The sequence below is a fragment of the Myotis nattereri genome, assembly GCF_964212035.1.
Source record: "Myotis nattereri genome assembly, chromosome: 10".
Taxonomy (NCBI): Eukaryota; Metazoa; Chordata; class Mammalia; order Chiroptera; family Vespertilionidae; genus Myotis; species Myotis nattereri.
The window spans coordinates 64376221-64397949 of record NC_138085.1 but is presented as its reverse complement, the minus strand read 5'-3'; the positions used below and the strand labels follow the sequence as shown (position 1 = coordinate 64397949).

General features: G+C 41.6%; 1 pseudogene across 1 annotated transcript; it reads right to left on the bottom strand.

Annotated features, from left to right (window-relative positions):
- Window positions 1-17927: 17927 nt before the first annotated feature.
- Window positions 17928-18449, bottom strand: LOC308526050 (ferritin light chain-like; annotated as a pseudogene). Its single transcript has one exon. The product of its transcript is annotated as a ferritin light chain-like (transcript).
- Between the last annotated feature and the right edge of the window lie 3280 nt (window positions 18450-21729).

Below are 21729 nucleotides of genomic sequence, written 5' to 3'. Positions count from 1 at the left end.
TGCTTCATAGGTCAATGCTCAACCACTGAGCCATGCAGGCTGGGCAGAAAATGATCTTTAAAAATATGTACATGACAACATATTCCCTTCATCTTGATGAACCTGTTTTCCTTTCTAATGGTCTTACCTTTTTCCACAGCATTCCCATTACATCCAGAAACTCTCTTAATGTGACCCCTCAAAATAAGCTATCTTTTGCTCTCAAAAGTAGAGTCAAACAAGAATCTATCTCTCCCACATTTCCTTGGCATATGTCTTCAGTCCATTAGCAACTTTTTTGTTTCACAGTCTTTCATAAGGTGGAAACTAGGTTTTCATTGGTAGACATTCTGGGCCATTTTGAATTGGCTGGATTCCAGGGGCACAGTGGGGACTCAAACACATCCTTTCTCTGGCTGCTTGGGCGTGAGGGCCTCCAGGCAATCTGAAGTTCTCTTCTCCTCCCATGGCTGCTTCCTTCTACTCCTCCCGGTGGATGGAGCGGGCCCAGGGTGAGGACATTCCATTGGACAGCAGTGCAGGGCATGGTTAGCTGCTCAAGGTGGGATTCTGCCTCTTGGGAAGTTCTTCTTTTCAGAGGCCAGAGAGGTAAGGAGTCAGATTCCCAGCCTGCAAACAGCCAGCCTGGGAATGTGGTGGCCTCACCCCATAACAAAGAAACAGAATTTCCGGAGGATGAGGCGCAGAAATCAGGATTTTAAAAAGATTCCCAGGTGATTCTAATGTGCAGCCAAGGTTGAGAACCACTGCTCTACATAGACTTGAAGAATAATGAATCAGATACTGTACCGATTTCTTAATCCTTCTCCATATATTATCTGACACTCATCGGACACTTAATATATATTTAGTACTATATAACGTGCTTTGCATGTGTCAATCAACTCATTTAGCCCTCGCAATGCCCTCTGAGATGGGCACTATTATTAACCCATTTTCCCGTCAGGAAACCAAGTCACAAGTTTAATTAGGTTATCAAATACCACACAGTGAGTGGTAGAGCCAGGATTCACACTTCGTCTGGCTCCAGAGTCTGTGTTCAGTCCCATTCCTAGTCCAACAATTCACAAACGTATCACCCTCTTCTGGACGTACTTTAAGTTTTCCATATTTAAGGGGGAGCCCTTAAGGTGGGAACCCAGGTTGAAAATAATGTTCCAGAGGTGTGACTGACCAGCCAGCCTGTGAAGATCATTGTGATATTGACTCACCATTGCATTAGCTGCCCTGTCAACTTGTGTGCCTTCTATAAATTTGATCATTATAGCCAGCCGTTCTCAAGAGTAGCTGTGAGGATCCCAAGGCAGCTGTGGTTTGGGCTTTTTTTTGTTGTTGTTTTTTGGTGTGGTTTTTTTCTTCTTGTTTTTTTTACAAGTAGAGGCAGCAAAGGGCAGCTGAGGTTAACAGCTTTAGCTGATCACTGAGGCAGCAAGAGAAACAGCTCCAAGACAAACACTTTGTTCATTGTGTAACCTGAGGGGAGAGAGCAGGCTGGAAGGGCTGAGCCAGGCAGGGGTGAGGGTGAAACAGGATACAGGGCAGGAGAAGGTTGGTGGCTGGTTAGGACAGAAAGCAAAGTAGAGAGGCCAACGCAAATTGGCATCTTATAAATGAGCTAGGTCTGGATCAGGGAAGCCAGAGATCCATTCACTCGTTTAATCAATATTCATTGACAACCCCCTAAAGTCCAGCATGCGACATGCTGGTGATCCAGTGAGGGCCCCTGCCCTCAAGGAATTCTAATTCTTATGGGGAGACTGACAAGACTAAACCTAAACCTAACAAGGTTTCAGAAAGATCAACTGGTACAGTCTGTAATGAATGTTGTGAAGGAAAACCAAGGTCAGAGATGGGGAAACCAAGAGGCACGAAACTGTAGGGAGGGTGGTCAAGGAAGACCTTCAGCTGAGACCTAATATCAGACAAGTTAGGCTTGTGAAGAGGGCATTCTGGTCCAGAACCAGCTGTGCAGAAGCCCAAGGGTGGGAAAGAACTTGTCATAGAAGGGAGGACCTGGAGGATTTGGGGAATCCACAGGCATCCATTGGGAATAGGTACAACCTGACATAAAGATGAAACCTGTGAGTAGCTGATACAAAACAAAATCAATTGGCTTTGACAGGTAGGTCAATTGTTACCTGGAATATTATGTTGAATTCTTGATACATCAGAGTGTGGAGGCTCAGGAATGATTTGGCTGCCATAGCCTGTGACCTTGGGATATACTTTCAGGCAAGGTCCAATTTATTATTTGGCCTTTTTTGGAGTTAAAAGGACCTCTCTGAATTTCAAGAGTCTCATGGAGGTGCCAACAACCCTTCCTTTCTCTTCTCTCCCTTCCTCCCAAGTTAAAATCTTACACATGTAGTTAAAATCCCTGTAACCAACCTCTCTCTTTCCTTCCCTGCTATCCTCAGAGGTAAAACCTATCCTAAATTTCAAGTTTTAAATTCTGTGCACTTTTTATACTTATACTATACATGTATCCGTAAACAGCACATAGTGTTAATTTGCATGTTTTCCATCTGTATTAAATGAATACATTCTATACTTTCTTCTCAAGTTCTCACTTGACATGTGTTGATACACATCTTCTAGTTTATTTAAACTGCTTTATGGTGTCCTATTGTATAAAAAGACCATGATTTATCCATTCTCTTATTGATGGATCTTTAAATTGTTTCCATTCTTTTTCTCTTACAAACAATGCAGGAATAAACATTTTTGTATATGTCTCCTCATGAGAGATATATACCTAGGTATGGCATCACTGAGTTGCATCATAAGTATTTTGGACAGAATTTTCATGTTGATGGTGAAACAATCTGATTACTTAGGAAAAAATGAGGTCAAGATAAGTGCTGGGAGAAACAGAATGTGAGGAATAGGAAATGAAATAGTATGGAATAGTAGGTGAATTAGATATAGAATCCTATGCATTTTTTTAAATCATTCATCTTTTGAAAAAAAGTAGATTGAACATACAAATAAACTGAGCAACCATTGAAAGCCACAGATATTCATCTACCTTTGAGATACTACCCTTTGTGTCAATGCTACTATGAAGCTATCTAGAACTTTCCTTTTTTTATTCTGTGAAAATGGACTACTTCCTCCTTTGGGCCTCCATTCTACCTACCTCTATCATGTGATATATTGCACATTATATTTGCTGTGGCTTATTTATATGTCCCTTTTAATCAGCTGCATGTTGTTTGAGGGTGGAGTTCACGTCCTATTTGCATCTCCAGGGTGTGGTAGTTATACTCTGAGGAACCAATGAAAGGTCCAAATCATAGAAAACCCTTGGGACTTAAACTGGTTTTCTGATGACAGGATACTTTAGTGAGAATTAACTTAAAGTATGGAAAAGGTGGTTTGATCTTTTTTGTCTTCAATTGGACCTGCAAAAAGAAGTTTCATATAAAAGCTGATAAGAATGACTAAGAAAGCAGAAAAATCACTTGGAATTTGACTGTAAACACTTGCAATGGCTAACTAGTATGTACCAGTAGACAGTTAATGTTAGGAAAACTTTAATTTTACACATTGTCAAGAAATCACCTCTATAATACCTTCTATTCTCACTTAGGGATTTAATTCTTAATCAACCACTAGGATTTCCAAAACCCTTTATTCTTATAATCTGGGATACTGGCATTTTGTCTCATTATGATTGCTGATTAAATAAAAGAATTCTTCTAAAGTGCTTAGCACAATGTTTGGCAAATAGTAAGTACTGAATAAACATTAGCTTTACGATTACTAGCTGATTCCATACTTAGACTCATTTATACCATGTGCTTCTTGGTATATATTTGAGGGAGCTCCTGACTGTATGTTTGAAGTAGTGCATTAGTAAAGCTGCTATCTCAGGAAAAGTAAGGTATCTAAAAATTCAGATTTTAATTTAAGAAAATTTACAATTTTTTCAATAAAATTTTAAAAACTATGCCAATGTCCTCACCAATGCAGCAAAACACACACACACCACAAAGATATATAAATATTGGAAAGAAAGACAATAAATTGGAATTTGTTAAAAATGTACATTATCTTCACAGACAATCCAAGAGAGTCTACAGACAAAACTAATTAGAGAGTGTGTTAAGATTTCTGAATATAAGATTAACATGCAAAAATTGATGCATATGAGCAGTAACAAGTTAGAAAATGTGAAAAAAAATAGACTCTTCACAGAAGGAAGAATAATTTAAAATAGCTTAGACAAAAAAAAAGTGATAATTTGGCATTAACTCAGACTAATGGAATAGAACAGAGATCTCAGAAATATATGTAAGCATATGTGACTCTTATGTGGAAGAGGAGATATTAAGGGGAAAAGTTGAACTTTTTAAAAAGGGTGATAAGATAGATAACTTTCCATATGGGAAAAAAGAAGTTAGCTTCCTTACCTCATTCCATACATAAAACTAAAATCCAGTTAGATTATTAGAGACTTAAATATAACTTAAAAACTAAAAACGAAACTAAAATAAAAATTCAGACCTTAAAATTAAGCAAATGCAGTAATGGAAAATTCTTGAATATTTTGTGGTTAAGTGAAAAAAAAAAGGGGGGGGGGATTATATATTATACATATATTTTTCAGAATGTAGAAAAGTCATTAGAACATTGTAAGAATGCTTACTCTTATCACATGAATTGCTTAGTATGAGTAATATATCACATGCATCAAAGAAGGTGGCAGCTACTTTCATTTCCTCCAGACACCTTTCAACAGTCAATGTGAGGCAGCTGTGGTTGACCAGAAATGTATGAACCAGTGAGGTCCAACATAACGAGTACATGTTTACATTTTGACTCACGGCTTTAATCATAGGGGAACAAGTAATATTACTCAGACTTTATTGTTTAATATTCCATTCATTTGTTTTTCAGGTTTGTTTCGGTCTGTGGGAAGGTTCCTTTCTGATTACAACACTAGTCCTGATTTCTGCAGTTTATCTTCATTTGCCATTTTGAGGTGTCTATGAAAAGCCTGTGACAAGCTCCTTATTTCCCAAATCTATGCATGTAGGCCTCATTGAGTTGGCTTCATCCTAAATACATTTTGAAATCACATCAGCACTTTCAGATCAGTAAGTTATTTCTTAATAAATTACTGTCTTGATGTTAGATGCTATTTTAAATGAATGAAAGAGAGCAGTTTCCAAGTGTGTGTGACGACTTTTAGGGAAGAGTAAACTGCAGCATTTAAATAAAGGGCCTACATTTTTGTTATGCTGTCACTGGATATTTGAATAACTAGCTGTATATGAGCTCCATTTGTACAAAAGTGATTTTCTAAAGCCAATTGTTGATACTTCAAAATATAGTTCTAGTTCCTGGGAAAAACTGGGAAATGGAATGGCCATGTCTTCTTTGCTAAAACAAATGAGAGGGTTGTAGCAATAAACTGAACCCATAGACAGGGTGTGAAAAGACTTTGAACCTTTTTATTTATTTATTTATTTATTTATTTATTTATTTATTTATTTCTGAACTGATCAGATAATTTACTCAACTAATTTTGTCTAGTCATTTCCTCATTCTAGAATTTTTTTCCAGTCAAGTAAACAATATTGATGCATATAATTTGGATGGAAAAAATCCCTTTAAGAAACATCTGGATCAGTGGTTCTCAACCTGTGGGTCGCGACCCCTTTGGCGGTCGAACGACCCTTTCACAGGGGTTGCCTAAGACCATTCTGCATATCATATATTTACATTATGACTCATAACAGCAGCAACATTACAGTTATGAAATAGCAACAAAAATAATTTTATGGTTGGGTCACAACATGAAGAACTGTATTTAAAGGGCCAGAAGGTTGAGAACCACTGATCTGGATAATACCTTGAATAAGCTTCCTTATTTAGGTCACAGAAATTTATTCACAGAGAATCCAGTCAAAGATGATAACAGCCCCGGCCAGTGTGGGTCAGTTGGTTGGGCATCATCCCAGGCACCAAAATGTTGCCAGTTTGATCCCCATCAGGGCTCATACAAGAATCAACCAATGTATACTAATAATAGCCTAGGTGGCATCACGTCCTCATGTCGTCACAAGATGGCTGCATGCACAGTGGAGGCGGGGCCGGTGGCCGCTCTACGTGGTGAGGCCTGGGGGTCCCATGGCTCTGTGCAGCACGGAGGAGGCTGGTCCTGGTGCGCAGAGGAGGCAAGTCCCAGCGGAGGAGGCAGGTTGCAGCAAGAGAGGGCAGTTGTGGGCGATCAGGCTGGCAGGGGAGGGCAGTTGTGGGTGATCAGGTCGGCAGGGGAGGGCAGTTGGGGGTGATCAGGCTGGCAGGGGAGCAGTTAGACATCAATCAGGCTTTCAGGGGAGTGGTTAGGGGGTGATTAGGCTGGCAGGCAGGTGAGCGGTTAGGAGCCAGCAGTCCCAGATTGTGAGAGGGATCGGGCCTAAACTGGCAGTCGGACATCCCCCCGAGGAGTCCCAGATTGGAGAGGGTGCAGGCCGGGCTGAGGGACACCCCCCACCCCCGTGCGTGAATTTCATGCACCAGGCCTCTAGTGAATGCATATATAAGTGGAACCACATCTCTCTCTCTCTCTCTCTCTCTCTCTCTCTCTCTCTCTCCCTCTTCCTCTCCCTCTTCCTCTCCCTCTTCCTCTCCTTCTCCCTCTCCCTCTCTTCCTCTCTGTCTAAAATAAATCAATAAATACAAAAACTTTTTTAAAAAATCCCAGCCCATCTGGTGGTAGTACCAGAGAACTCTTATTCCTCCCCTCTACAAAACACAGTTGATGCAGAGTGGAATAACTTTATGATCCTTTTGATACTTGCCTTTTCAGAAAAGCTACAACACATGGGTTAAATGATGATTAAAAACATATCCAATAAGAATGCAATTGCATTTTCCTTAATATTTTCTTTTTCTGACATCTGGTTTTTCTTTCCTCACTTGAGATATTTACAGAATTATACCATTAACCCTCTAACTCTCCTTTCTCCTCACTCTCCTCCTGCTCCCACATACCATTAACATAAAAGAATTTCCTTTCAAATTATGTAACCAACTTTATAACTCACATAGATTGTTATCACATAGAAAAATTTATTAACCCAAATGATGACCACATTTTTGCCAAGATTCACCAGTTCTGAAGTTAGTTGCTAGTAAAACAGATTTCTCAATGGTTTGGTGAGATCAATGCTAAATTACCCAGAGCATGAATTACAATTACTGCCGATCCTGTTGGCCAATCCACCCAGCTGTCCACTGACATTTCCAGTGACTTTAGAGAATTCAGCCAGAACGGACCCCCAAAATCTGCATTGTGAGTTTATCTATGGGTAAGCCAGACTACAAATGCTGTGACCATACCCAACAGAGGTTTAGGTGGTAACCCAAGCAGGAATTCACAAAGAAAGCTCAGATGCACAATAGCTACATATACTACACGAGCTACCACATATGGACTGGTTTCTAAGTGACAGACACCCATGCTAAGAAATTGTACATGCATTAATTAATTTATTCTTCTTAGGTTTCATAGTCATTAACAACATGGACATAGACCCAAGTTCTGGGTCCTTGGGCAAGCAATGAAAGCTGTGCTTCAGTTTCTGTATCTATAAAATGGGGATAATACTACTTCACAGAGTTGAAGTGAGAAATGAGTTAGTTAAATTATACACAAAGCCTTTAGTAAAGGCTTGGGTGCTGTCTGGGTGTGGAGACAGCACTCACTATACTCAAGATATGTTGCCTTAATGTATTAATTCTTCTAATGACCCATGAGATAGGTACAATAAATTATGATCATCATCTACAGTTTAGGAAATTGTTGCTTAGAAGTGGCATATGGCAGGGCCAGGCTTTGAAAATAGATTTGTTTGACTTCAAAACCCGTTCTCCTTATCACTGTGCTATTCTGACTCTCAGGACAAGACAGATAGCATGTGAACCTAAGTTACCAAAAGAACGTATAGTGTTAGCTGCAAGGCCTTTTGCTGCCATAATACCGCACCCCTCCCCCCGCCCTTATCTTCCTTGGGGTTGAATCCTTGCTGAGGGGCAGCACAAGAATTCTGGGGTTTCCTCTATCCAGTTAGAATGTGAGTGATGCAAACCGTGTTAGTGAAGGCTTACCTGCCGCCAGGTGACTCCTGTGTTGGTGACAAACGTGTACAAATAAAGAACAGGAGGGGAGAGCCTTTCAGCCTCTCAGAACAGGCACATCCCCTGGCTTACATCAGCTGCAGAAATCCATAGCCACTCAGAGCCTCAAAGGAAACCACATGGCCCATCGTGTGTGTTGGATGATAATTTGAATTATTGTGCTTCCGTTGTGTATCTTCTCAAAAATATTATGCATCAGATAATTATCCCATTTAAAAAATGGGGAGACAAGGCTCAAAGAAATTAAATAAATTATCCAAGGTTATTATACAGCTTGTAAGTGGACGATCAGGATTAAATCATCTGTTTATATCTTAATCCAAAACCCATGTTCCCCTCACTTTTCATGAATTGGGGGTATTAAAAATCATTATTCAGATCTTTTTTTTTCCTATTATCTTTTTATCATCTCATTTTTTGTTACTAATTTTATTCAAGAGCAAGAACATGAAATTCTTGAAGTAATAGTTGGAGTTAAATGTTCTAATTTAAGAGATGGCATTACTGGATTATTTGTAGATTATGTCTCCATTCTGTCTCTGTCTTCTTTTTAGTTCTTTGTCTATTTGACATCTGAATATTAGAATCTTTTTAGAGGATTTCGAACACACTCAGTTGTGTGAAAGTGCTAGTTAAAATTTACAAGCAGACATTTTTGTTCTCATAATTGTAGTAGAGGGAAGGAAGTAACTTTTGGGCTCATGAAAATATACACTGCAATGGGTCACTCAGAATTCTCTGCAAAGTGTAGGTAATTTCACAAGCAAAATAATCAATACAGTAGCAAAATTAAGAATGGTTATTGGTTTTACTATTTCAAGCTCACAGCAAATTATCCATCTTTATACCACAAAGCCTATGGGACAATTAGAGGACTTGAACTGTCTTCCCTGTCACTCTTCAGTGCTGCTGAAGGGCCTGAAGCTTCATAAATCTAGTCCTTCACTCCTAGCTCTGACTCTCCCTTCCTATAGGTAGTGAAGAGGTTGCCTCCAGTAGATGTTTGTCCAATATTTTAATACCATCTCATCACTGTGATGACCAACAGATGTGTTCTGACAATCTGTTCTGTGTAGGCCATCCCTGAAGGGCAGCATCGGCCGCCTGTGGTTCAGATCCTGGCACTTGTACATATGGTGGCAGGAAGGGCAGGCGCCACGACCAACTTGAAACACAAGTGGGGACCTCGTTCTTTAATGTGGACATGCTTTTACTTTCCTCTACCAGCAAGGGTGGCTGATAACTGTCTTGCTTTTACTTCCAGAAATATATGTCATATATATTTACCAAATTATGGTATATATAGCACATTTCAACTTGGAGAACATTGATTCCCATAACCAATCTAATCCAGGCATAAAACACAGAACCACCAATCTCTGCCAGGCCCCTCTCCAGCGACCACCCCCACCTCCAATTTCATAAATAAATACTCTACAATACAAACAGTCTATAATATTTTGTCTACAGGAAACACCGTTGTGTTGTAGGAGTAGTAACTGTATTTATTTTTTCCCCTTGAGTTATAAAATGCTTTCCTGTCTAAAAACAAAAAGAAAAAGAATCTGGAAGAGTTTATCTTATCCATGAAGAGGGATCTTAAGATGAAGGCTTGTCCTGAAGGAATAAAGGGCTGTTGGATTTAGCCTTCAGCTCTCACTTTCGTTAAACAGAGTTGTCATTTCAGACCCCAGCTTTCCCTGGAGACAGTGATTCCACGGGGGGAAGCAATATGCAGGGGAAGTTATTGCAAGAAGTTTTTGTGTGAAATTGTGGTTCTTGCCAGAGATGTCATATGTTTTAGTTAACTTTCTTCCCGGGAACTAGGAAAATTTCCCAAGCCCCGGATATATACCATGGGAATGCCGTTCAGAAGTCAGCAGCGTGGGGCTGGTCAGAGAGACTGAATTTTACACACTCCATTTGTTTCTGGAGATAAAGCCTCTATTCTATTTTCCTCAAGGTGAAAGTCCAATTCCCTTTGAAAACTATAAAGCCTTATTCCACTGGAAGAAAATGACGATGATTTCTGTCACTGCTATTACTATTTATACCGCAGTGAGTTTACCTAAGGAAGGCGGTAGTCTCTGCTGGATTCCTTCCAGAGCTCCCTAAGGAATAAAAGCATACAACTAACGAAGATTGGACATTCTGTTCTGCCTTTTCCTTCGCAGCCCTGCAGGGTGGGAAGCCACCCACCACAATGCTGTTGATTGGCAATTCTGCACACTCACAGTGCAACAGTAATTAATGTTCCCCATGCTGACTCTCGGGAACTACAATACCATAAAGTCCTCTTCAGAATTTTCAAGGAGAAATAAAGTTATGCTCAATACAGTTTGAGAGTAATTTTACCCGTGGTTTAGAGCACCTCTATAGGGATGTGCTGAAGTTGGCTCCCATGAGAGCTGATTGTTAAATACTGAGGAACTGTGTGAGTCAGATGGTAAACCTTCGAAATTGGGCCACAGTGGGAGTATTGATATCACAGGAATTGGCATCTGCAGAAAATCAGGGCTTTTTAATTACACCCCCACCCCCCGCTCCCCCGCCCCCGAGAACTGGGTTATCAGCATGTGTGGTCTATACCTTTGGAACTGCACAATCTAATAAATACTCATTAGCTAGGACTCATGATGGACAACAGTTCACTGATCAATCTTGGATAGGATGAAAAGCCACTTAGTAACTGTATTGTTTCCTATGGCTGCTATCCCACAAACTTGGTGGCTTAAAACAATTGAAATTTACTCTCTCACAGTTCTGGAGGCCAGAACTCCTAACTCAGTATCACTGGGCTGAATTCAAGGTGTTAACTGGACTGTGCTTCCTCCAGAGACTCCAGGAGAGACTCTGTTCCTTGCATCTCCCAACTACTGGTGGCTGCTGGCATTCCTTGGCTTGTGGCTGCGTTACTTCAATCTTCAAGGCCAGTATCTTCAAATTTCCCTCGGCTCTATCTTCACATTGCCCCCCGCCCCTCTGTGAAATCTTCCTCTCTCTTAAAAGGACACTTGTAATTACATTTATGGTCCATCCAGAAAAATCCAGGATAATTTCCTCCATCTCAAGATCTTTAACTTAATCTCATCTGCAAACTGGTTTGTTTTTTTTTTCCAAATAAGGTAATACTTGCCAGTTCCAGAGATTAGAACTTGGTATCTTTGGGAGGGCCATTTTCAGCCTACCGCAATACCCACCTCTGCCACCCCTTACATACCTGGACACGCTGCACTTGTATCACATCCTTAACAAACTAGTCTTAATTATAAAGAGCAAAATCTTAATGATAATAATAGCAGCAGCTCTTCTTCTTCTTTTTTTTTTTTAAACATCACCTGAGAATATTTTTTCATTGATTGTAGAGAGGAAGGGAGAGGGAGAGAGAGAGAGAGAGAAACGCTGATGTGAGAAAGAAACATTGATCAGTTGCCTTCGTATGCACCCCGACTGGGGATCGAACTGGCAAACTGAGTATATGCCCTGCCTGGGAATCAAACCCGTGACCCTTCAGTGCACAAGACAACACTCCAACCAACTGAGCCACACTGGCCAGGGCAGCAGCTCTTCTTTACTGAGTACTTCCTATGTATCAGGCAGAGTGCTCAGCATATACCAGGTAGTCATCTCGTCATCTCATTATTATTCCTACCCAAGTCAGGAAATGTATTTTCAAATTCTTTTTTTTTGGAGCACCAGAACCTATGCCCATTCATCATGATAGACATACCCACTTCCCTCCAACCTGAAAGCCATTCCCTGGGGCTGTTTAGAAAGCTGTTCCAGGGCTCCCATTTGACTAGTATGCAGCCCACTTTTCCCATCTTAGTCCCATAGTTTCCAATTGCCCGTTGACTGTTCTCTCTCTCGGCTGCATTAAAGGGACTATAGAGAGTATATCTATTGGCTGGGATGACCTCTCTGGTATGCAGAGTTTCTGGACAAGTGAATGGAAGGCTCTGGGCCAAGGTCAGTTCCTGGATGAAACTGTAACTGGCAACAGCATCTCTCAAGAGGTGGTTTGGAGAAGGCTATGAACCATGGCTGTGGGTGATAAGCCTGTAATTCTCTATCCTGTTGTCTTTGGATAGGAGTTCTCTCCTGATCTGCTTGCCCAGTTCCCTATTTTATTTCTATTGTTTGTACCAAAGGAGGGAAGGAAGACAGAAGCAATATTTGGTGATTGCCTGATCTGTGTCCGGCTCTGTGCTGGGAGCTTTCTTATTGGGCTAAGGATGGTATAAAATCCAAGGACATTTTCTTGTGTTATTCTTTATAGCTGCAATTAATAAACTGGCAGAACTGGTTTAGAGATGTGATATAATAAGTTGACTGGGTTTGGGTAGCACATTTATTTTTCTGTTAAAATGCAATTTTCAGTTGTGAATAAAAGCTGGTTGAATCTGGCCTATTATAATAGCCAGTGTTTCATGAAGAAATTTAGGTCAAGTTTGCTTAGGTTTAGAAATATTCTATATAGGTCCTGCATGTTTTTTGTATAATAGCAAAAACACAGATTCCTAGAAATTGGACAAAGTTAACAGTAGCAGGTCAAGAGCAGAGTTGAGGAAGGCGGCTTCAGCCCCACTATTCTGGCTGAAAGTCTCAATTTCTTTAACTGTAAAATGTTGATAATGAGTCCTATCTCCAAGGGTTTTTAGAAGGATTGAATTGAAAATTAATTAAGGCATATTAAAATACCTCATATATAGTAACTACTCCATGAATGGTAGCTCCACTGTCAATATTAGTAGTTCCAAACGATCAAATACACTGTTAGCTTCAGACACACCATCTTGCTCTAGTCACTTGAAAAAATTCAAGTAATGCCTTCCGTTTTTCCCTTTCTACTTCCGAGGTGCAATAGCAATCTCTTATATAAAAAGCCCGTGGCCATCACACCGTCACACCAAATGAGCAGCAGCTCTCCAGGCCGCGGGAAGGGCAGGGTGCGAGCTACTAGCAGCGGAGAGCTATGAGCGGCAGAGGACAGGGCACTGAACTATGAGCAGCGATGGGCGGGGCAGCCAGCTGAGGCAAGCAGAAGGAGGGATATAACCTCTGGGAAGGATTCTCTGACCTTGCTTCGTCCCCGCCCTTTCCTTCCTGCAGAGCCCTGGTGAGCTCCACCACAATTGGAGCAACCATCACTCAGAATGACCTTTGCTTTGTTTACATGCTTATCTCTATACCTTAAGACCTTCAGCTGCTTGAATCTTTACTAATTAGTGTAATTCCCGGAATGTGGAAGAGGCACTAAACATTCTCACTGAATAGAATTTGAACAAAGTTACAGGTTTTTGAAGTCGAAACAAAAAAGAACAGATTGAATATTTATTCCAATCCAGTCTCCTCTCATGGGAAAGGAGATCGATGCCATTGCTGTGCTTTTTTACATTCCTTCCTACACATTGTTTACATTGGCTTTGGGGACAAAGAGAAGCAATGTTTAACTTTTCTGATTTTAGAAATCCCTTCAAAAGACTAACTACTGACATACTGGCTTTTGGTTCTTATTTCCTCATTTTGTGACTCAGACTAGGGGGAATTTGGGGTTAATTTTATGGGGAGTAATTTTAGCCTACTATCAACACTACAAGCTAATATTAGAGAGCATTGAACTAAGCCCCTTATATGTATTATCTTATTTAATCCTTTCCACAGTTTTATGAACTAGACATTATTATTGTGTCTACTATATAGATCAGGGGTGGGGAACATCCGACCCACAGGCCGAATAAGGTTCACAAAATCATTTGGTCTGGCCCTGCCCAGGCATTAGGGGTGAGTTAATTAAATGTTTGACCAAATATAGTGAAAGGGCAAGGGCTACGCCCTCCATCTTGCCCCAGGGTAAGGGCTATGCCCTCCATCTTACCCTGGATCCTCCATTTTGGGGCAGCCATGTGCTCAGCAAGGAGCTTCTTCCCAGAAGCCTAAGCCTCTGCTAGCCACACCCAGGACTTCTTTAAACTAACCAATGACAATCAAGGAAAGTGTGCACCATAGATATGACCACATCCTGTGTAACTTGAGTCTGGCCAATCGGCAGGGCCCACAGTCCTTTCTCCTCCCCTTACTCCAACCCCCCATAAAACCTCTTTCCACACAGAGTTCGCTCTCTCTGCCACTTGGCTTGCCGTTTCGTCGGTGAGTGTGGTCGGGGAGCCGAGCTAGCTCGAATAAAGACTCTTTGCTTTTGCATCGGACTTGCTGGCTCCCTGGTGGGCTTTTGGGGATCTTGAAATCTGGGCATAATATTAGCAGGCTAATTTTTAAGCTGATACTTTTATATGGCCAATGAATGATGTTATAAATATCTAAATGGCCCTTGGCAGAAAAAGGTCCCCCCCCCCCCTTTTATAAAGAAACCGAGGCATGGAGAGTAACTAGATCAGGGTTGTGATAAAGCTAGGATTGAACATGGGTCTACAAGACTTTAAAATCTGACTTTTGAACACTATGCCTACCTATTTTTAAACTCAACTGTTTTCTTTTTTAATATATGTTTTTACTTATTCCAGAGAGGAAGGAAGAGGGAGAGAGAAATAAAAACATCAATGATGAGAGAGAATCATTGATGGGCTGCCTTCTGCTTGCCCCACACTGGGGATCAAGTCTGCAACCCAGGCATGTGCCCTGACCGGAACCAAACTGTGACTTCCTGGTTCATAGGTTGACACTCAATCATTGAGCTACACCAGCTGGGCTTAACTGTTTTTCTTAAACTGAATTTACAGAAATGATTCTGAGAGAGAAAAGGTAATTCAGCTTTTTACTAAATGCTAATTAGGCACTGTTTTAGCTTGGACTGCCATATCAAAATACTAGCAGACATTTATTTTTCTGAGTGTGGAGGCTGGGAAGTCCAAGATCAAGGAGCCAACAGATTTGGTTCCTGGAGAAGACCCACTTCCTGGCCTCTCTGTGTGCTCACATGGCCTTTCCTCAGTGAATGCATGGAGAGAGAGAGAGAGAGAGAGAGAGAGAGAGAGAGAGAGAGAGAGAAATCTCTGTCTTCCTCTTCTTAAAGGGCACTAATCCCTAAATGAAAGCCCCACCCTCATGACCTCACCTAAACCTAATGACCTCCAAAGGCCCTGTTTCCAAAATACTCACGCATTGGAGATTAGAGCTTGAATGTATGATTTTGCAGGGCGACACAACATTCAGCCCATAACAAGTACTAACTAGTATCTCTGGAATGTACTAAACGAAACTTTGGGGGGTGGGGGAGGAAGAGAGAAAGAAAACAACAACACCACACCAGGGTCTGGACTCGGGGGAGGCAAACAAGGGACCAAGGACATAGACTTCAAGGAGTCACCCACCCGCAGGCATCCACCCTGCACTCGAATGACCCTATAACTCAACGAATCTGTGTGCCTTCCCTGCTTGTCTCACTCCAGCCCTGCAGCAATGTCCTTTGCTCTTGGGGAACTCTGTGTCTAGGAAGGGCGGTATCAGTATGGGTCAGATCAGGAGAAAGTACACAGTGATTTAAGCAGGGAAGTTTTAATACAAAGAATTATTAACTAGCAGCCTATTGTTTAGAAATCCATGAGGGCATAGAAGGAGAGAATATGACAAGTGAAGCCAAAGAGTTTTGACCTTCAGGGTAAGAGTGAGGACTTTGTTTTTCCCTTTGGGCTGTGCCTGAGTGAGCATGACTTGCCCTATTTATTAGGCAACATGAGACTGTGCTGCATTTCCTTTCAGAACACCCCAGGCATGTAGGCTATTTAAAAAATCTAAATAACATCTCAGTCAGACTAACATTCTGAGAGAGAAATGTTTTAATCTGGTTTTTTTTTTTCCCCCAGAATGGCCTTTTCAGTCTGAGAGGGAGGGCAAACAGGGAGGGTGGTGGTCGACACATTTGGAGGCTTACGGGAACACAGGTTTTGGCAGAGGTACACATAAATTTCAGAGAAGACTTAAGCATCATTTCATATCACACAAACTGCACAGTAGAATTGGAATGCAGGTCAAAACACAACAGCTGTTTATCTTTCACTTAAACTACCACAACAGGGTTGCTTAAACAAGTTCCCTTCCTTTCTCGAACTTTCAAACTCTTTAATATTTGCATAATGATTAATCTCCAGCTCCAGAGGAAATTCCCAACGGAAAGAGACAACACAGAAGCATTTTAAACTCCAACCACACGGAAAAGAGTGAAGAGGGAGCGTGTCAAATCTTCAGTGTTGGAGCCTGCTCCCTCGGGAGAATTCTAAATAATGGCGGTCATCCTGTTGAATATTAAACTGAGGACGGGATGGCTGAGAGAACACAATCCCAAACATCTGGACACTGTCTACTAACTAGGCCAAAGGTACGGCTCCAATTAAGGGTTGAGATCACAGCCCATATTCATATCGTGGTAGATCTTAACTATGGCAAGAAAGTTTGGTTCTGTGCTGTGAAAGAGGCTAAAGGCTTATTCTCAGAACCATGGAATACATCCCCACCTGCTCATCCAAGGAACAGTCTAGTATTTTCTTTTTCATACAGGGCCTTCCACTAGCTGTTCCTTTACTGTGATGTCAGGAAGTTTTTAGCTGGGGGAAGGGCCCAGGGTTGAAATACATTTCTGGATCTCAGTATTGGACCTGTAACATCAAGGCATCTGGCTAAATCAACATTTTAGAATTACAAGGGGAATTTTAAAATAATACCCAACCCTGGAACCCACCCCAGGCTAATGAAATTAGGATGTTTGGCAGGTGGGGCCACAACATCAGTATTTTAAAAAACATTCCCAAGAGATGCCGATGTGCAGCGAAGCTTGAGAGCCACTGGAAGCTCTCATACACGGTGTTATTGATACCTCTGTGATGATCATCCTGTGTGTATTTTAATCATTGTTCCTGATAGGTAAACTCTCATAGAAGTTAATTGCATGTGAATATGAATATGCATTTGGTTGAAGACTAAATGAGATTACCTAAAAATGAAAACAACTGTACTAGGGCCCAGGACTAAAGGGAAGTTTTATTTAAAAAATTTAAAACATTATATTGTTTTCATAAGCAAGAAAACACTAACAAAACACTCCCTCCCCACTTACCCTTTTTGCATGTTGGGGCTTAGGACTGTTTTCAGAAGGCTTTTGAAGCTTGACCTCTGAACATGATAAAAGTATTTGTGTTGTTTGGTCAGAGCTGGGCTTCTCAAGTAACTTCCTGTGTTTCTGCTCTGAAAGACTATTTCACAAAAGAAGCTGAAAGTTCTATGTGGATATGGGCATTCTCATTGTGGAGGGCCTAATATAATATAAAGTGATCATTCATTGTGTACCCAATGACAATGACTAACCATATCTCATGACTCCATTCTGAATCCAGTACTAAATGCATAGTTCATGGATCATATTCATCAACCATGGCCATCATAAATATTCATCTAATGTCTGTCCTCATTAGGTGGTTATTAACATGTCAAAGATATTTGTGGAGAAAATGAAAGTGATAAATTCTATCTACATTTATTCTTATTTGAAAGGCTAATTTATTTTTAGAGTAGTCTGATAAAATCCCTTAATAAGAGGAAGATTCCTTTAGCAACAGCCTTCTGTTTTCAAGCAAATAATCTTTTATTTTTCTTTCTTTTTTTGCTGCAAAAAACTTTTATTGTTTCTTTTGGTCCAATGCATGGGAGGGGGCTTCAGGGTGGTTAAAAGAATGGCTAGTAGTTTTCGAGAGAGGCACAGGTAAAAGCCAGACACCAGGGGGATGCAGAGGAGCCTCTCAAGGGCCTCTGGGCTCCAAAGGCTCCTAGTCATGCTTGAGGGTGAGCCTTTCAAAGAGATACTTACCCAGCCCAGCCTGGGGGTCAGCCATCTTGAGGAGGTGAATCAGGTGAAGCCCATCTTCTTGATGAGTTTCACCTCCTCACCCAGGAAGTGGTTCTGCAGGAAATCACAGAGCTGAGGGTTTGCATAGGTAGAACCCAGGGCCTGCAGCTCTAAAAGGGCCTGGTTCAGGTTCCTCTCCAAGGCCAAGGAGACTTTCATGGCATGCGGAGTTTTGTCCACTCATCTTGGGGAGGCTTCAGCACGTCCTGGAGAGAATGTGGCCACCGCGCTGGTTTTGCAACTTTAAGAGATGCTCAGCGCCCTCCAGCTTCTTCTCTGACAACTCATGGAAGAAGTGGCCCATGCCCTTGAGAGCCACATCGTCCTGGTTAATAGAAACCCAGAGAGAGGTAGGTGTGGGAGGCCACAGATGTAGGTTGGCCAGCCGGTTGACTATAGCCTCCACCTCGGTGGAATCATTCTGTCGAATTTGGGAGCTCATGGCTGTTGGCCAATAAGGAGTTAAGGTAGAAAAGAAACTGGTGGGCCCCAGTCAGACCTACTGAATATAAATCTGCTTTTTAACCTTTGCTGGTCCCAGAGGTAGTTCTGAAAGTGGTGACTGGATAAGATGCAGGAGAGTGTCTGGAGGCTGGAAGAAGGGGCGTCCCTGGGTCTGTTCCATTCAAACACTGTTGAAGCAAGAAACAAATCTGGGCTTGCTGAGGGCACTGCCTCAAGTTAATAATCTTACACAGAAAAGTTTATTAATGTTTTGCTTGTTGAATGGACTTTTGCCAAATGATGGACTATGTAACTAGTCTGATTCAGAGAAGGATAATATAAAGCACAGCTCTTAAAGGGTTGAATTGACACCCTCTCTACTAATAGTACTTGGAATTGTTTTTTGAGTGAAAAGAGGTGGCAGTGATTCATTCCCACCCTTACCTGGTCTCCTTGGTGATCAATAACCCATTCCGAGATTGTTGCACGGACTTGATACATAATCTGTGAGTAGAACAGAACAGGGATTGGCAACCTTTCTTTAAAGAACAAAACTAGAAATATTTTAGGCTTTGCTATTCAACTCAGGTGTTGCAGCACTAAAGCAGCCATAGATAATATGTAAATGAGTGGATGTGTCTGTGTTCCAAAAAATACTTTATTTGAAAAAACAGGTAGTAGGCTGGATTTGGCTTACAGGCCCTAGTTTGCACACTCCTGGAACAGAAAAACCCCAATAGGGTATCAGATTGGCTCTCCAGTTACAGTGGGTGGGTATAAGCCAAGATTGGGAATTTTAAGTAAATCCAAAGAAGCCAGTGGGTGTTGGTGTTCTATATGAGCAAGCAGGTCCATTATGATTGGAAAAGTCATGAGAACACATTAATAGTAAGAGAGTGGTAATAGCAAATGGCTAATGTTTGCAGAGGACTTGCTATGTAACTTATGTTAAATACTTTACATGTAATATTTATCATCCATGAGTTCATAATCATACTAAAGTAAAATTTATTGGTGACTTTTAGAGGATGCTAAGGAATCAAGTCATTATTTGGAAACTGGAAAATAAAGGTTTTGAAGCATTTAATCAGTATTTTCCTAAAGCAGTGGTTGGCAAACTCATTAGTCAACAGAGCCAAATATCAACAGTACAACGATTGAAATTTCTTTGGAGAGCCAAATTTTTAAAACTTAAACTATATAGGTAGGTACATTGTTATGAACTTAATTAGGGTACTCCTAAGCTGGCCTTTGCTAAAAACATCCTCAGTCTGACTGAGGTACGTTTGCTGACGTCAACCCCTTCCAACTCTCCCATCCACACTCGTCTTGTATACTTGTTTCACCCAGGCCGAAAACTGACTTCTGCGCATGGGCCACGAAGTTTCAATTGCACTGTACGTATGCGCCCGCACGTGGTATTTTGTGGAAGAGCCACACTCAAGGGGCCAAAGAGCCACATGTGGCTCGCAAGCCACGGTTTGCTGGCCACTGTCCTAAAGGAAAGGCTGTATAAATGTTTGAGACAGTACTGAGATGTCTTTCTGAAGGCCCATTAGCAGGTCCCACGGGGCTGAGTACCTGGTGCCCTTTGAGATCATCAGTTCAATCACACATCCTTGTATTGTTTTTTCTTCCTTTTATTTCTCACAACCCATATCCCCGTCTCCTATTTTCTGGGATTCCCAAATAAATGACTATGTACAAACTTCTATCTCAGGCTCTACTTTGTGGAGAATCCAGGCTAGGATAGCATTCTATTCAAATTCTTGAAAGAGACTCTAACCCCACTTGGCATATAGATTTGCTTGTTTGGTTATGATTCCACTACTGGTCCAATCTCCCTTGAAGACTGTCCCTTCCAGAAGTGTAGCGGGACTTCTTCAAGCAGAAGAGGCAGATGGATTAACATGACCAGTCTGGAGCCTTTTCCACTAAATGAGTGACCTGCTGACCAGTGGCAGCACCTGGGAGCTTATTAGAAATAGGGAGTCTTGGGCCCCAGTCAGACCTACTGAATATAAATCTGGTTTTTAACAAGATTCCCTTGGTGATTTGCCTGTACATTAAAGTTTAAAAATGTACTCTAGAGGGAGTGATAATTATCCAGCTCAGGGATATTTTTGGAAGAGATAAGATGTTGAAGACAAAGGTCAATGGGAAGCACATACAGGGGAAAGGGAACACAAACTATTCTATGGGTGGTTGGAAGAGCAAAAGAGGAAGGGAATCTATGTGAACACACTTTAAATCCATAATAGGAAAAACACCCTGGACCTAGGTTGTTTCTGTTTTTTGTTTTCCTGAACAGGTTTTATTACCTACAGAAGGGATGGGACTCAGTCCTTCTTGCCTGCTGCCTTCCTCATGACTGCAAGAACATTGCTCAGCTCCTTTCTTCCTCTTGGCACAGATGTGTGTCCCCACCCTTTTCTTGACGAATTTCAGGCCCTCTTGTTCGTGGAGACCTTGAGCAGCTTCATGGTGTGCCGCTCATAGAGGGCAAAGCCACACACCTCTCAGATCATGCCCTGCATGAGCTTGGTATGCTTACTGAGGTGCCCATGGTAACCACTGGGCTTCAGCTTGCCCACTTTCTTGGTCACCCTGTGGCCCTACTTGAGGCCATGGCCATGGGGTAGCCCAGAGCCATGGCTGCTACTCCTCAATGGCTGTTGTGGTAGCTGGACTTATTATACCTTGCACCATAAACCTCAAGAAAATGTTCAAGTGGGAAGATTAAAAAAAAACCCTAAGTCACCAGAAAACAATGTCTACATGTCATTGTAGACACAAGAGCAGGTTCTTACTGAGCAACTGTTAAGCATGGAATCGAAGGTTTGTGTTGGGGTGGAGTGTGTGTCCATGGGGAGGGCAGAACCAGTCTTGGCAACCCACCACTTTCCTCTAGGTCAGTGGTTCTCAACCTTCCTAATGCCGCGACCCTTTAATACAGTTCCTCATGTTGTGGTGACCCCCAATTACATTGTTACAAATTGAACATAATTAAAGCATAGTGATTAGTCACAAAAACAATATGTAATTGTATATGTGTTTTCCGATGGTCTTAGGCGACCCCTGTGAAAGGGTCGTTCGACCTCCAAAGGGGTCGCGACCTACAGGTTGAGAACCGCTGCTCTAGATACTGGGCTTCGCCATTTGCCTCCCAAACTTCTTTCATTGTGCCCCTTCAGTTCACCAACCCCTCTTCCATGTAAAAACTCAGTGACAGGCATGGTGTACTGGCAAATGTTTCAACAATTGGCTATTCAGAAAAA